Here is a 15,772-nt window from a genome sequence, read left to right on the forward strand (position 1 = left end):
TAATTATTTATTGATCATGTGCCATGTGACCAGACCTGGCCAGCCCCTGCTCAGACAGAATAGTAAAATTTGGTCCAGGGTTTTTGGACTGTCATTCTGTTTGTGATTTAGGGTTTTAGGGAAAACCCATTTACCCTGAAATCAAGACAGATAGCCTCTGGGAGTTCTGAGTAGAAATTCATCTGTTTCCTCTGTCATTTTAGAGAAGGTGCTGCACTTGTACTTTCAGCGGTGGGATTTGCGCAATCAGCGGTGATGAGTGTATGAGCATTTTTAATTAGTCTTCATGCCCTCTGTCTAATGTAATCAGAAACCCTCGATCAGCATAGAGATTTATCATCAATCATTCATCATCGTCTGAGGTGGGTATAAACCCATTTGCTTTTAGCCTGCAACTTAAAATACCTGCTTTAGAGAATTATTATTTAACCAGGCAGATATCTATAAGCCAAGTATATTCTGAGCATGTAGACTTAAATCTCAAATTGCAGATTGCTCTGATTAAGTGTAATTGTGTGAATTAAGGTGTTTGTAGCCTTCACTAGAGAAAACCTACCAACAGACAAAATAGTTTTAGAGAAAGAGTATCAGACTGGCGTCAAGGAGGCCTGAGTTCTACACCTAGCCTTGCGAACCCCAGTTTCTTCATCTGTAAAAATAAAAGAGGATCGAAATAGCTGGAATTTAAGTCCTCATTATGTCATGCTGAAGTTGAGTTACTTATAATAGAACACTAATAGTAAACATTTTTGAACCATTTAATATGTGATGGGCAGTAATAGCATTGTGCCTTAAGCAGGTGCATGAACCTGCATGATCTCATTTATTCCCACGTTGCCCCATGAGGTAGTTACTATGAAATGGCCACCTCTGTCTTAGCCTGGGAGTTCCTGGTGGGGAGGCTGATCTCTGTAGGGTAAAGGTTTGGGGATGTCAGATAAGAATTCACAGTGATTATCTAAATAAAGATCATTGAATTGAATACAGAGTTCTACAGAGATGATCTTTGGTTTGCCTTAGTGGGTCTGACAAAATTCTGCAATTAAAGTGAAGTTGACAAAGTAAAATTTCTAATTTAACTGGCAGCCAGGTAATCCCTCTGTTTTGATCTGCTATTAAAATGATTTTTTTTTCCCCCAAAAGTGAAATTCTAGAGAATCCAAGAACAAGTTAATTCTCATGTTGGTCAGCAGCATTAGTGAGCATGTATTGATAGAAACTGGATCACTTTCCTTCCCGTACTGACTGTTGTAAGTTGGTACAGCTCTTTGGGAGCCCACTTACATCAATAGCTTTCAGGTGTGCATACCCTCCGGCTCATACCCTTTGAGCCAGAATGTCCTCTTCTGGGATTTCAGCTGGAGGACAAAATCAAGGAAATGCTCAAACGTTCCGTTAAAAGAATGCTCATTGTCAACTGTTTGTAACTCTGAAACCTGGAAGCAAACTAAATATCCAACCATTAGCAGATTGGTTAAATAAACATATTTAATGTTAAAATATATCATTAAAACGGCATATGTTGCTAAGCAAAAAAAAACCCTACCCAGTTTAAACAGCAGTATGTGCTGTGTGAGACCATCTTAGTGTAACCACGTGAACTAGCAAATATGCACACATAGATATTAGTTTAAAGTAGTATATCTGGAGCTTAAAATAGTTGTTTTTTTCTGGTTGAGTGATACTACATTTTGTTGGACATCTGTATTTAAAATATTTTTCTGTAAAGAATCTGCATTGTTTTAAGAAATTAGCAAAAGCAAACAGTACAAACTTCCTGAAATAGAAACTCCAGCTCAATCCAAGGGCTAGAAATTGCTTACAAACCTGAATTTGTAAGGAAATGCAACTTTTACAAATAGGCCCAATTCTTATCCTGAGGTAATCCAGTTTGGTTAATTTGCCTTTATTCACATTGATAATTGAAGAGGTCTTTGAGTTCTTTGAATCAGGATTTAGAAAAATTTCACTCTGATTGTGCCTTATTAGAAATCAAAAGAAACTAAAAAGAGAAAAAAAAAGGCACTCTCTGGGGACCAGCCTTTTTCCTCCCAGTAATAAAATTAATACCAGTGAAACTTGTTAATTGTAGAAATTTAGAATACATAGATGTGCAAAACAAATAAAATTAAATAAAACACATACACACAATCCTACTTGCCGGAAATCACCACTATTGACATTTTGGCTATATCCTTCCAGAATTTGTATTATATATAGATAAAAAATATGTGCATGTGTATGTGCGTGTGTATTTGTAATCACCTACAGAGATACGTGTATAGCGTTTTGTCAACTGTTTACTTACCAGTAGAGGACAGTCCATCAGACTGTATAGTTGAGCTCAGGGACCATGCCTTGTTGGTTGTGTGAGAGTTCCCAGTCAACAGCAGTGCCTGGCACATAGCAGGAATTGAGTAAATATCCGTAGAACATCTGCATCTATCTTGCCTATCTTTCCAGGTCAGCTGTTTTACTCCCAAAGATTATTTTGCTGACTTGATAGAATCTCCTGTTGTGGACGTACCACGTTCAGTTGTCTCTAGTCTTTAACTATTAAAAAAGCACTGCTGAAATTAAGTACTCTCGCAACTAAATGTTTGACACATCATAAATTATTCATTACAATTAATAGCCTAAAAACGGAATTGTTGGATCAAAGGATATATATGTTTTTCACTTTTGATGGTGTTGCCAGATGTTCCCCAGAAAGGTAGTGCCATTTTATATTCCTAGTGAAAGAACACAGTGCCTGATTTCACCTGCACACTTGGGAGCATGGAGTTTTTCTTTTTAATTGAAATTTTATTGAGATCATTGTAAATTCTTATGCTGTTGTAAGAAATAATAGAGACGTTCCTTGTACGCCTTACCCATTTTCCCCCAAAGGAAGCATTTTTGCAGAAGTATAGTATCATAACCAGGATGTTGACATTGATACAGTCCTCAGATCCCCGGTTTTACTTGTACTTATTTGTGTGTACCTGTATTACTATATTAAGTTCTATTCAAGTTTACCACTGGAGTGGGTTTGTGGGTCTACCACCACAGTCAAGACACTGAGCAGTTCCAACACCACAAGGGTCCCTCCTATTGCCCTTTTATAATCATGCCACTTCTCTCCTGTGCTCCCAGCCCCCATCTTCCCATACCTAACCCCTGGCAACTAATTTGTCTTCCATTCATAAAATTTTGTCATTTCAGTGTGACCAAGAAGGGCTTAATTTCCAAAATATACAAACAACTCATACAACTCAATAACGAAAGAAAACCAAACAATCCAATCAAAAAATGGGCAGGAGGCCTAAATAGACATTTCTCCAAAGAAGACATGCAGATGGCCAACAGGCACATGAAAAGATGCTCAACATCGCTAATTATTAGAGAAACACAAATCAAAACTACAATGAGGTATCACCTCACACCGGTCAGAATGACCATCATCAAAAAGTCTACAAATAATAAATGCTGGAGGGAGTGTGGAGAAAAGGGAACGCTTGTACACTGTTGGTGGGAATGTAAATTGGTGCAGCCACTATGGAGAACAGTATGGAGGTTCCTCAAAAAACTAAAAATAGAGCTGTCATATGAACCAGCAATCGCACTCCTAGGCATATATCCGGAGGAAACTTTAACCCGAAAAGATACATGCACCCCAGTGTTCATAGCAGCACTATTTACAATAGCCAGACATGGAAGCAATCTGACTATCCATTGACAGAGGAATGGATAAAGAAGACGTGGTGTGTATATATATATATATATATATATATATATATATATACACACAATGGAATATTACTCAGTCATAAAAAAGAACGAAATAATGTCATTTGCAGCAACATGGATGGACTAGAGACTATCATACTAGGTGAAGTAAGTCAAAAAGAGAAAGACAGATACCATATGATATTACCTATATGTGGAATCTAAAATATGACACAAATGAACCTACATACGAAACAGAAACAGACTCACAGACATAGAGAACAGACTTGTGGTTGCCAAGGGGTGGGAGGGATGGGGGAGTGATGGATTGGGAGTTTGGGATTAGCACATGCAAACTATTATATATAGAACGGATAAACAGCAGGGTCCTACTGTATAGCACAGGGAACTATGACCAACATCTTGTGATTAAACCATAATGGAAAAGAATATGAAAACTAATGTCTATATATGTATAACTGAATCACTTTGCTGTACAGCAATTAGCACAACATTGTAAATCAACTATATTTCCATAAAATAAGTTAATAAATAAATAAAATTTTATCATTTCAAAAATGTTATGTAAAGGAATCATGCAGTATGTAACCATTTGGAACTGGCTTTTTTCATTCAGTGTAATTCCCTGGTCATTTATCCGAGTTGTTGTTGGTATCGGTAGTTTGTTCCTTTTTATTGCCGAGTGATACTTCGTGGTATGGATGGGCCACAACTTGTTTACCCATTTGCGTATTGAAGGAAATCTGGGCTGATGTCAGTTTTTGGCTGTTACAGATAAAGCTGCTGTGAGCATTTGTGTACAAGTTTTTGTGTGAACGGGAGTTTCATTTCTCTGAGACGAATCCCCAGTAGGTCCGTTGCTGGATTGCATGTAATTGCATGTGTAGTTTTCAAAGAAACTGCCAAACCGTTTTCCAGAGTGGCAGCACCGTTTCACATTCTCACCAGCAGTGTATGGATGATCCAGTTTCTCTGCGTCCTCATCAACATTTAGCATTGTTACTGTTTAGCTTATTCTGATAGGTGTGTAGTGATGCATCCTTGTGGTTTTAATTTGTATTTCCCTAATAACTAATGATGTTGAACATCTTTTCGTGTGCTTATTTGCTTTTCGTATATTCTCTTTGGTGAAATGTCTGCTCATGTCTTTTGCCCATTTTCTAATTGAATTATTTGGGTTTTTTTACTGTTGAGTTTTTGAGAGTTCTTTACTATTCTAGACACTGGTCCTTTGTCAGATATGTGGTTTGTGGATATTTTTTGCTAGTCTTTAGTTTGTCTTTTAATCTTCTTCATGTAGCCTTCTATAGAGCAAAAGTTTTCTTAATTTTGATGAGGTTCAGTTTGTCAATTTTTCCTTTTATGGTTTGTGCCTTTGGTGTCAAGTCTCAGAACTGTTGGCCTATAGCCAGCATGGACTTTAGACTTGTTCCTCAGAGACCCTCTCATCCTGGCTCTTCCCCTTACTAGCTGAGTAAGCAGAGGCATGTTTGTTAATCTCTCTCTTCTTCAGTTTTCTCATTCGTAAAATGGGGATAAGAATACTATTTACCTCATAGGGTTGTTCCAAGGGTTAAGCCATTATATGTAAAGTGCTCGGAGCAGGGCCTGGTAAGCACTTACGATTGTTGCTAATGTTTTTATTATTATACCTCTCACATCAGTATCACCTCGGGTGCTTGTTGAAATGCAGATTCCTGGATCTCCACTCCTAGACCTACTGAATCAGAATCTGAAGGGTTAGGGCTCCAGGAATCTGCAGTTCCGCAAGGTTCCCACATGGTTCTTACAAAGGCTACGGTTTTCGAACAGTTGCTTAAGCTGCCAATCATTTCTGTTTCTCCGTGGGAAGAGAACCCCCTGGTGTCTGTTTATTGGCGTGGCTGGGTGCCTCTGCCGAGGCGAATGCCTTCTCGCTGCGAGCACGCCTAGTGTTGCCAGAGACTAACCAAAGTTTCTGTAGGGTCGAGTTTTGGTGGGACTCTGTTGCACCACTGGGGTGAGGCAGATGTGAGACCATAGGGAGTGCTGGAGTCTGTGGTAAACTGGAGCATAAATACCTAAAGGCGTCCGAATGAAAACAGTAGTAATAAAAAAAAAAACAGTCTGTGGACTGGCTGCCAGCTTCAATGGTCTTGCACAGGTATGGAGTCGTGTCTTTTGTGGAGGTGGGGGGCAGTGTGGGAGACTGTTTGCTAATCTGTGTGTCAGTTTTCTTGTAAACGGGCTGCTCAAGGCCAGCAGTTTTTCTAGGGCTGCTCAAGGCCAGCAGTTTTTCTACCGGCTTGTCTATTACAGATTATCATCCAGTGTAAATAATGGAAATTAAAGTCCAGAGATAACCTCAGGCTATATAGATAGCAGTACATACCTCCTTTCTCACAAAGAATGACTCCATAGGACTTTTCCCAAGAGGGATGTCGCAGAAGGACATAGCAGTTCTTCCCAGGGAGACTTCACTGACATCTCCCCTGAACAAGTCATAACATTAGTTGCCTGGAGATACTGTTTTAAGCTAGAAGCTAGCTCTTGAAAGCGCAACTGGCTTCTTTTTATAATACAACAGGAGTTCTCTTCACCAGTCTAAGTGGGCCCCTGGATTGCCAGTTCTTTCTCTTCTCTCTGGAGAACACACTGGTTTCTGTCCACACCCTGCTGAGTGCTCTGTCTGGTTGGCTAATTCCTGGGCGCTCTGGAGGGCCAGACTTTTCCTCCCACTGCTGAGTTGTGTGCATTGTTACAGTAATTATATACTTTCATCAAGTAGCATACAATCTGATGAAATGTGTGTGTGTGAAAAGAAAGGTTTGTTTCTCTGAAGTTGAATTCTTTGCAAAGACTAAATAAAGGCAAATTGCTGTAAGACATTGCTGTCAAATTGGATGTGGAAGAGATAACTAAAAGATTGGGAAGATGTTTAAAATATAGAATGATTCTGCACTTAGATTGATTCACATTGAGATTTTTCTCAGCTTCAAGTAGACAAACTGGAAATCGTATATTATACATTATGAGGATGGTTTGTGCAAGAAAGACAGCTTTGAACTTCAATCAGTAGACCTGTACTTGAAGAAATAGCTTTGGCCTGTGTGAAAATATTGGCAAATAAATTTGCCTTTTTACGGTTCATGATGAAATAAGGTATTTAAAATGTGTGTATATGTCATTTTTAGTGATTCCCTGCCATGAATGACATTGTCTATTAATCTACCAACCACCACCTTGTTGCAGCAGGATTTCTGCCGTCGTCGGTCTTGCAGGGCTACATGCTGACGACTGAGTAGCTGACGATTGACTGAGACTAGTCTGTAGTCAAGGGGTTGGGGAGGTTCTCTTTTCAGAGAAAACAATGCTCCCAAAGCAGAGTATTTATAAATACCTTTAAAAAAATTCTTACTGAAATTTAAAGTTTGACTCTTTTATACCATAGCTCTATATAGTTTCAGCTTGTCAAATACTTAATTATCAGTAATTATACATTTGGTAAAATCAACATTTTTGTTTTCTCTTCCTGTGAAAAACTTTTCATATAAATGATGCTCATGATTTGATATAAGGTGATACAAAGTGATTCATTTTTCAAGTTCAGGGGTACTCAAATTACTCTGTGGCAGTGAAATTGGGTATAATAAATTATCTTTACTTCAGAAGTGAACTGATACATTGTTTTACATAGGATCTTAGGGATAAAAATAAGAGGTCTAGAAAATACCAAATATCAACCATCTGCTTGTAAGCCCGACTCTGTTCTACTCCCCCTGTGCCCTCTGGGTGTGTCCTGCTTTCCCACGCCGGGCAAGGCTGCCCAGCTGCTCAGGTCAGCTCACCTGACCCATGGCTCTAGGAGTGTCAGCTTCTGTGGCTCTCTGGACCAGGGATCCTTCTAAGCGGTGATGTTGAAGGTAGAAGAGGCAAGGCAATTTGAATAAACAGTTACTCACATTTTTCCTTAAAATGACTTGGGTCTGAGTCTATGAGAGAGACGCTGTTGAACGACACCCCGCCGAAGAAGAAAGTTTGCCTTTTGGATACATATGTACCCCCTAATGGGAACCAATGAGGCAGCTGCCCTTGTGATCTGCAGACTATTAGATGAAGCTAGTGATGTCCCTTTTCTATTCTCTAGGCTGTTCGTCTCTAACCTTTAAGGGTTTTTCGTGCACCAAACTGGTATTTAGAATCTCTCTTGCCTTAGCAGCAAAAGACTAGACAGAGATAATCACTTATTACCTGTGCATGGTAAGGGCCCAAGAATATTTGTTGAATAAATGGATGACTTTGCCAGTCTCAACAGACGTGGCTTGTATTTGCTGATAACCCCAAGTGAAGACAGGCATTGTCAATGAGGCTATTAAAGCATTAAGCTGAGAGTGGGAATGTTAATGCAGGTGTAACGTGGTCCAATTGCCTGGCCTGAGCGGGTAATTGGACTTTTGCCACAGCACATACATTTGTGCAGTCCTTTGTGATCCTTCCTCTTTTCCACCATGAGAGCTGATTCTTTTGAGGCTCATGTCTGTGTCATCACCATCCAGTAATATTCATTAAGCTCCTACAAGCTGAGTACTGCTGGCTTCATCCCTTTTAATGAGCGTGAACATTTAAGTTGAAGGATAGGCTTTTATGTGACACTGCTTTGTCCTGGAAGGGCCAATCTGTGAGTACATATGATTTTGGCACGTTGTTTCCTCAGTTCAGTAAGCTAATTAGATTAATCACATATTTTTGTTGGCAAGCTCTGGCTGCCACTTTAAAACAAGGGATAAATCAGCCTGTCTTTGTGCTGGGAGATGTTATCAGACTTGGGCTCTTTGTCAGTATTAGCCATTAGTGGGCTCTTTATCTTGATTTTCTAAATAGCCACTTCCTTTACACAAAAGATGTTATGCTCTATGATTTCTTGCTAATCACTTTTGTCACTTACTGCAATACACCTTTTCAGTCAGCGTTGCTTGCATAGAGTACGGTGTTGTGTGATGCTTTTTATCGTGCTACTGTTGGTTAGGTTTTTTTTTTTAATGCTTTACAAATATGTAAGTAAATGCACTAAACATTTTACAAAACTTATAGAAATCAAAATAAAAGGAAACATTTCTTGTCCAGCCCTCAGTGGCTTGTGAGATATGATGTTTCTCTCTTTTTTTTGCTTCCAGTATTGTGTTTCTGAGTTCTCTTAATTTTCCCTTCAAAGCGTTGTTTTGATTTGCCAGCTCTGCTGTCTCTCTGTGCTGTCACCTGGCCCAGTCCCTCACCAGCGCACCACTGCTTTGTCTATAACTGCTCACTCTCTGTCAACAGCCTCCTTGTGCTTCATTCCCTGTTTACCTGCCGCACTAATTTCCTTACATCCCTCTTTTGTCCTGTAACCACTCTGCTCAGAAATCTTTCTCCCAGTTGCCCAATGCAATGGAGCTTGACTCCCTGTCTGGCTTCATTTTCCGGTTGCACGCCCTCTGTTGATGGTAGTTCCTGTGATCTTTCGAAGTAGTCACCTGTCTGCCCGAGGTAAGCTTGTTTACTGCTCCCTACAGGACGGTGCCATGGTTAAGAGCATGGGCACTGGGGTCAGATTAGCTTGGGATCAGGTACTGGTTCAGCCACTTGCCTTGGGCCATGAACCTCTCTGTGCCTCAGATTTCTTATCTATAAATTGGGCATAGTGATGGTCCTTCCTACCTAGAAGTGCAAAGTGTGAGTTGTGTGTGTGTCTGACAGATAGTTAGAATTCAGCAAAAGGGTGAACTACTAATGTATTATGCTCATGTAGTCTAAAGTGCCCTTTTGATAATTATGCTAGTACTTATATAATGCTTACTATGTGTCAGGCACTGTCCTAAAGCCCTTACTTATGTGAATTTGTTTAATCCTCACAAGAACTCTTTGAAGTAAGAACTGATACCAGTCCCATCTTATAGATGAGAAAACTGAGGCTGAGAGAGTTTGAGTGACTTGCTTAAACTCTCACAATTGGTAAGTGGCAGGGCTAGGATTTGAACCTGGGAAATCTAGCTCTAGAATCAGTGCTCTTAAGCACTATTCTATAAACCTAAATTCTACTTGTGAACCCCCTCCAGGAATCTCTTCTGCTGCACAGCTTGTAGTGACGCCTCTCTCTCTGAATTCCTAATGCATGTATCCAGCAGAATAAGCTCATAATTGCTTAAATCCTCATTGTTTTATATTTTTCAGTCCTGTATATGTACGAAAAATTCCTTTGATTACAACGTTATTACATGCTAAAATGGAGAATCTGGACTATGGAAACATCAAAGAAGGAAATAAAATACACCTGGAGATAACTACTATTCACGTTATCTGTCCTTATAAATAGTGTTATTTATAAATATTATACATATACACATGACAATATTGGACATAAATACATATTATATATAATTATGGTCATGCCATGTATATAATTTTTGTATCCCACTTTTCTTGCTTCACATTATAGTGTAAGCATTTGCCTGTGTCATTAAATTTTACTCTAAGTCAACATTTTAATGAGTTCAGATAACTTAATTGTTGAGTTAACTTGTCTATGGTGGACATATTGTTTACTTCCAATTTTCATTATTTATTTATTTTTTATCTTTTGTTAGCACTTTTATGAATTCATCAGTTTTCCATTAGAGTTCTGAAAATGCTTATTCATTCAGTTGAGCAGTATAGTCAGTTACCAGAAACATGTACTTATCAGAGTCTTTTCCATGAATTCCTTGAAGATTAAACCCTTTTATAGGAACATTTTTGCAAAAGCATCAGAGTACACCCAGAATTGTCTGTAAATGACAAAAGACTTAAAAATGACCACGGGTAAAGATTTGATGAAAGTTCATAATAATGCAATTGACAAGGAAATTTAGTTATTTATGAGATATACATTTTAAAGATATACATTTTAATAACTAGAATTATGACTTATAACATTATGCCAGAACATATAAGATTTTTAGAAATTTCATGTCATGTCTGAAACATTTATAGTAACATATTTCCATACAAATAACCCAAAGAAAGTTTAGTATTAGTTGTTTCTTTTTTTGTTTGTTTGCTTTTATATACTGCCGGTTCTTATTAGTCATCAATTTTATACACATCAGTGTATACATGTCAATCCCAATCGCCCAATTCATCACACCACCATCCCAACCCCACCGTGGTTTTCCCCCCTTGGTGTCCATACGTTTGTTCTCTACATCTGTGTCTCAACTTCTGCCCTGCAAACCAGTTCATCTGTACCATTTTTCTAGGTTCCACATACATGTGTTAATATACGATATTTGTTTTTCTCTTTCTGACTTACTTCACTCTGTATGACAGTCTTTAGATCCATCCACGTCTCAAGAAATGACTCAATTTCGTTCCTTTTTACAGCTGAGTCATATTCCATTGTATATATGTACCACAACTTCTTTATCCATTCATCTGTTGATGTGCACTTAGGTTGCTTCCTGACCTGGCTATTGTAAATAGTGCTGCAGTGAACATTGAGGTGCATATGTCTTTTTGAATTATGTTTTTTTCTGGGTATATGCCCAGTAGTGGGCTTGCTGGATCATATGGTAATTCTATTTTTAATTTTTGTTTTTTGTTTGTTTGTTTGTTTTGCGGTATGTGGGCCTCTCACTGCTGTGGCCTCCCCTGCTGCAGAGCGCAGGCTCCGGACACGCAGGCCCAGCGGCCAGGGCTTATGGGCCCAGCTGCTCCACGGCATGTGGGATCCTCCCGGACCGGGGCACGAACCCGTGTCCCCTGCATCGGCAGGCGGACCCTCAACCACTGCGCCACCAGGGAAGCCCCTATTTTTAGTTTTTTAAGGAACCTCCATACTGTTCTCCATATTGGCTGTATCAATTTACGTTCCTACCAACAGTACAAGAGGGTTCACTTTTCTCCACACCCTCTCCAGCATTTGTTGTTTGTAGCTTTTCTGATGATGCCCATTCTAAATGGTGTGAGGTGATACCTCACTCTTATTTTTGATTTGCATTTCTCTAATAGTGATGTTGAGCAGCTTTTCATGTGCTTCTTGGCCATCTGTATGTCTTCTTTGTACTTCCAATTTTTAAATGACTAAAACATTTCTACAATTAGATGGGTCATAGGTCATGGCTTTTTTTAAAGATTAATTTGTTTATTTACTTTTGGCTGTATTGGGTTTTCATTAGGTTGTGTGGGCTTCTCATTGCAGTGGCTTCTCTTGTTTCAGAGCACGGGCTCTAGGCTCGAGGGCTTTAGTAGTTGTGGCTCTCAGGCTCTAGAGCACAGGCTCAGTTGTAGCACACGGGCTTAGTTGCTCCCCGGCATGTGGGATCTTCCCGGATCAGGACTCGAATCCGTGTTGCCCGCATTGGCAGGTGGATTCTTAACCAGTGTGCCACCTGGCAAGCCCGGTCATGGCTTTAAAAAAAAGATTTCTGGTCTGTATGCAAAATTGCCTTTCCAAGATTGCACCCATTTATTACTTCCACTGTAATAAAACAGTGTTTTATTGAAACTCCACGTGTTTCACTGTCCTTGTTGACTACTTGTTCACTGTTCTTATTACCAATAATGTTTTGATTAGTTATTGCTCATGTGATAGATGCTCTAGGGCAAGGGTTATGGTTCAAGTTGCAGTGAACACAAAGCACTTTTAGTAACAATCACATGGTGTTCCATGAATATCTACTTGGTTTTTCAGTAGGGATGTGATGGGCTTTGTAGAACTCTAGGATTTAGAAACTGGAGGACACCGTCCATTTAATATAGCCCCGTGTTTTGAAGATAAAGAAAGTGAGACACAGAGAGGTCAAGTAACCTGTCTACGTTCTTACAACTGGTTAGCAGCAGAACGAGTATTAGATTTCTGGTTTTCAAACTCATTGATTTTTCACTGTGTCACACAGTTTTTCATTTACCTTAACTATTCATCGAACATCCCTCCATCTGGCTTCCCTGACATGGCTGACCAAATTAGGGGGTAGTGCTTGTGACCACAGAACAAAGTAATCAATGCTTGCCACTCTTTGGGAGTAAGGTAAAGGATTCTGATTAACCTCTCAGGCAGTCCAGCTTTGTCACCATTTAATTCCTCCTTTCCCCACTTAGAGCTTCTCAGGTGCCAATGTTTAACTCAGATAAAACGGGAGGGATGTGAAGATAGGGACCTGAAATGTGGCCTCTCCCTGACAGACAGAGACCTCAGACTCCATGAGGTTGTTTAGAGTGCTTTGTGCCTGGAAACAGGTTTCCTTAAGGGTTATGGGCTGTGTGGTAGTTGCAGTGTCTGGCTGCGTGGCCTTTCTCTTCTTCCATGGTGTGGAGAAAAGCTACGGTGCGGAGCTAACCCACAGAAGCTGGCTCAACCTGACCGCACCTTGCCTTGGAAAACGGTCCTGGGAGCCTTCATCTTAATGCAGCTTTTGTTCTGCAGGTTCGGCAGTGTGGAAGTCCTCACTGCCCTCACTCTTTTTGCATTTATCTTAAGAGCACTTGGTTTCCCAGGAAGGTCTGGGTAGTGTGTATTACTCTCTCTGTATATCGATATAGCGGGATGAAAAGTAAATGCAATGAAGTTTTGCAGTTCAAATCTTTTTTTTTATTTGATATTGTGATGATTAAGCTATAAAAAGGTTAGCAGCTTCAAGGCTGGAAACACATGTTAAATACTTTATTGCCAATAAGATTGACTAAAATTACCAAGGCAAAATGTTTTCTTTCTTAGAAATTCTCAGAATAACCTCCCTTTATCACCCTGTCCTTAACAAAGAACAAAGGATGTTATCAACACATTACAAGAATTATCTTGATAGATTCTAATTTTCCCATAAAAGTAATCAAAAAAGAAACCTGCTTTGAAAGCCTCTCGCCTCTGGGGAAAGGTCTTAATGCTATTTGATGTGCTTTTGGATGAGAAGCTCAGAAAAGGAACTTTTAAAAGATGACCATGTCCTGTTTATGTTTTAGAGATATGTTGTGTTTTTTTCAACATCATGGAAGTGACAGTAAAAGTGGGCTTACATTTTTGGCACAATCCACCTTCCTCCCTTTTACTTGTTAATTCACTTACTCATTAGTTAATTCACTCAACAAAGATTTCTTACAGACCTACTGTGTGACATGTACCGTGTAAGGCATTGGGGATATAGCAATGAACAAAATGTAGACTTTGCTTTCACGGAATTTATAAGCGCCTTGTGGGCAAAAAGTCAAGTCTTTCTGAGAAGACTTACTAGTAGTGAAGCCACGTAAGCCGAGACCCGAGGAGTGAGAGGAAATCTGAAGATGGTGCCTACTATGGATAGATCTGGAGGTGCCTTGGGAAGGTGAAGCTACGTGTACAATATGTTGAAGAAGGGGGCCGTGGAAATATTCAGGTTTAATTACAGAGTCTTCAGCTCAGAAGCAAAAACCGTTTGCTGTTATTTTTAGAACTTAAACATTGTTTCTCCACTGTGACCAGGCCTCATTAGTGGGGGTGGGGGGGTGGCAGGGGGAGATTTGAAGGTTTGGGTTACAATCGCAAAGACATTCTTTTTGGTTCCCTCTGCATCCGCTCTGGCAGCTCCAGCTCCTCTGTGCCTTGCCAGTTGTTCCTGTAGTTTGAAAACTGCGTGGAGATTCTTTCCTCTAGGTTGGCAGTTCTGATTAGATGGATTCTTCTGACTCAGAAACCCGGCGAAAATAATCATGACATGCTTTTGTGCAGTGGTGCCATAGGTGGTCTATATCTTGTCCCCCGGAGTGTTGTCATAAGGGCCTGAAGGCCATTGGATGCATCGTACATTGTGTGAGAAGTGGCAGAAGTACCTGCAGACCCAGTGCTGGAAACGTATTAGAAAGAAGAGGCTGCTGAAACAGGATGCACTTCTCTACTTTTGTGTGAAAATAGCCCATTGGAGAAAAGCCGCCCGTTGGAGCAGAGCGTGGACTCACAGAAAGAAAAGCTAAAGCTCAAGGTCACCTAGTCAATGTTCTTTGAACTTTCTTAGACACTTTTTTTTTTCCTCCCAACAAAATCTTCTATGGAAATCTAGAATATAAATCTGATAAAAGCAATGAATTGACACCTTAGAGAGTTTTAATATTCATTATTTTTAAATGCCTGAAGCAATGCTTTTCCCTAAAGCTCTTGGGTTCTGACAGGCACAGCCTGAAAAAGAGCTAATAGTAATAGCTCACTTTTATTAGTGTTTGCAATGAGAGACACTGTGCTGAGCCCTGCTTGCAGTTTCACATCTAATCTCTCCCACAGCCCTGTGAGGTAGGCACGGTGTTGATCATCTCTGTATTACAGATGAGGCTTTAGGTTTAGAGAGGCTTAATCTCCTGCCCAAGGTCACATGGCTAGTAAGCGATGGGAGTTGGATTTGAACCCAGGTGTCCGTGACTGACCAGCCAAAGCCCTTAATCGTTGATCTAGTGGGACATTGGCACTGAACGGCACAATATGTGGTCCTGACCTTACTGAGATCACATTTGTGGTCAGTGCCAGCACTGGGATTGGGACCCAGGAATTCTGACCCCTGGTCCAGTGGTCTTTGTGTATATCATAGTGACAACTGCTCTGGAAACATCAGAGTGATAGTTAATAGATGAGCTAGTTTCTTGGAAACACAGTTCCCTTAAAACAAAATATAGTTAACAGGACACACGTCCTTCTTTTCATGTAGCTTAAGAATAGTTTTTTTTTAAAGGGAGATGAACATGTGTTAAAGTAGAAGGGGAAGAAATCTCTCCTTCTCTCTCCTCCCTTGCTCTTTTTACTTTAATTAGACAACTTGAAAAATCTTTCAAAAGGGTTTATTTTTGAAATGAAAAAGTTAGTAGCTAGGTTAATTTCTTTTTCTTATTCTTCAGGCTGTTGGTATGTGTGTATGTGTGTATGTATGTATGTCTTTAAAATTACCTAGATTACCTACCACCTAACATAAGGGATAAATGTTTTTAAAGTGGTAATCTAAGCACTTAGAGTAAAAGCCACTTTTTATGTTAATTCTCTATTCATTCTGTCACTACTGTCACTATTCATTCACTTTTCTCTAAGCTTCAGTTTCTT

General features: G+C 39.7%; 1 protein-coding gene across 11 annotated transcripts in view; it reads left to right on the forward strand.

Moving 5' to 3' along the window:
- FHIP1A (FHF complex subunit HOOK interacting protein 1A) overlaps positions 1-15,772 on the forward strand; it is a 278,113-nt gene that overhangs the window by 127,022 nt on the left and 135,319 nt on the right. For 3 of the 11 annotated variants that reach the window (XM_027117169.1, XM_027117168.1, XM_027117177.1), the window contains one exon: positions 204-362. The exons of the other annotated variants lie outside the window; for them this stretch is intronic. The gene's annotated coding sequence lies outside the window, so the exon portion shown is untranslated. The remainder of the gene's footprint in view (positions 1-203; positions 363-15,772) is intronic. 11 annotated transcript variants of the gene reach the window in all.

Source organism: Aethalodelphis obliquidens, unplaced genomic scaffold (genome assembly GCF_003676395.1).
Source record: "Aethalodelphis obliquidens isolate GAN/ISIS:26980383/991018 unplaced genomic scaffold, ASM367639v1 scaffold17, whole genome shotgun sequence".
Classification (NCBI taxonomy): Eukaryota; Metazoa; Chordata; class Mammalia; order Artiodactyla; family Delphinidae; genus Aethalodelphis; species Aethalodelphis obliquidens.